General features: G+C 32.8%; 1 pseudogene; it reads left to right on the top strand.

The window, feature by feature from the left end:
* The first annotated feature begins 300 nt into the window (after window positions 1-300).
* LOC129025989 (testis-specific XK-related protein, Y-linked-like) lies at window positions 301-777 on the top strand (annotated as a pseudogene).
* The last annotated feature ends 1,131 nt before the right edge of the window (window positions 778-1,908 follow it).

Raw genomic sequence — 1,908 nt, 5'->3', positions numbered from 1 at the left:
ATGAATGTCTCTATCCAATTTCCTGTGTTCCAGTTATTTTATTTTGAGGGAATGTGTATATACATTTATAAATTTGGGTATGTGTGTATTCACTTATTATTTGTTTTTCCCAGGTGTAATATATGTTTTGCATGCAGATATTTACTAAATCCCTGATAATGGAAAGATAACAGTTTTTTTTTTCCTTTTTGTAAGTAAATTATTTTCTGAAGGAGGTGGGTTGGGAGAAATATATCTTAACATGGCAAGTTTAAAAGAGAAAGTGGCCATTACTAATGAAAATTATTCTCTAACATTTACATGTTTATCTTTAATAGCATTGCTGATGCATATTCCCTCTTCTCAGTTGTGTAAGTGCCATTCACTGCAATATACTGGCCATCCACACTGTCAACGACTTTGCTGCCATTAAGCTACAGGTGATAAAATTCATCTATATCTTGATATGGCATTCCTTGGTGATTATCTCACATGTAGAGACTGTCATTTTTCCCTGCATCTCTGAAACAGGGGAGCTTACATTTTCTATTAATCACATATTTTGTGTTATTGTTGACACCATGGCTGGAGTTTTGGAAAAGTGGAGCTCATCTTCCTAGCAACACAGAAAATAATTCCAGCTTGGTGGGTAACTATGGATGCTTATCTTAATCATGCTAGTATATGCTGCCATCAATTCTCCTGCTGGTCAGCAGTGAAACTGCAGCTGTCAAATCAGGAATTGATAAGAGGCCAACGTGGGCCATACAATCCTACACTACAGTTTTCAGTTTTTAGAAAATGTGATAATAATAGTGATATTTAGATACTCTGGAGGAAACACTTTACTGAAGTCTTGCGACTAAATAACTGCTGTGTAGCTCATCATAACCTACATAGTAGCCATTGGCTTTATGCTCCTCTTCTGTCAGTATTTGCAACCAATGTGGTCAGTCAAAGTATTGCCAGGAGATACTGAAAATCATCCAGAAGCACTGTGATATAGTGTAAGCATCTGGAGAAAATTCCATTAAAATAATAAATGTAAGCAGCTGAGGAATTACTATCACTCATGGAGAAGGGTTAGATATTTTCAATAAATGAGTATGCTATATCCATATATACTTTCACAGAAGAAAGAGAAAAGAGGGTGAGTGTGACTTTATAAAGATACTCATAAAAAATTATAAACAACAAAATCTTAGAAGTAGTTTCAAATAAAATTGACTTTTCTAATGTGACTATGCATTAATAATTTTTGTTTTCTTAAATATAATTGTACAACTTATTAAACAAAACAAAATCCAAACTCCATCTGGCTCCAAAAACTAAGCAGAAAAAATAACCATAATACATTTTTCACCTAGTACATTTTTGGAACTTATACCTTTAATTTCATAAGTGTTTGTAATATAGCATATAGATTATCAGTGAACATTTTCTTTTCACACTTTTCCCTCTGTGGTGCAGAAACACTTCAGTTTGATGTAATGTGATCCAATTGTTTTTTGTTGTGCTTTTGTAGTCTGTGCTTTTGGGGTCATAGAATTGAGTTTTCAAAAATACAATTAAATTAAAAATAAGAATTACCACATAATCCAGTTACTCTACTTCCAAATATGTACTCAAAGGATATAAAATTAGCATGTCAATGAGATATCTGCACTTCTGTATTCATCTCAGCATTATTCATAACAGCCAAGATACGGTAACAACCCAAGTGCTCATCAATGCAGCAACAGATAAAATGTGGCACATATACAGAAGGAGATATACTATACAGCCTTAAAAAAAGGAGAAAGATATTTTATTTATTTGTGATCAAATGAATGGAATTGGAAGATATTTTGCTCAGTGTAATAAGAGAGGCATAGAAAGACAAGTATACAATGATCACAATTATATGTAAAATCTAAAAAAGTTGAACTC

The sequence above is a fragment of the Pongo pygmaeus genome, chromosome Y (assembly GCF_028885625.2).
Source record: "Pongo pygmaeus isolate AG05252 chromosome Y, NHGRI_mPonPyg2-v2.0_pri, whole genome shotgun sequence".
In the NCBI taxonomy this organism is placed as follows: Eukaryota; Metazoa; Chordata; class Mammalia; order Primates; family Hominidae; genus Pongo; species Pongo pygmaeus.
Note: the sequence above shows the minus strand (reverse complement) of the source record. Positions and strands in the feature narration are given on the sequence as shown.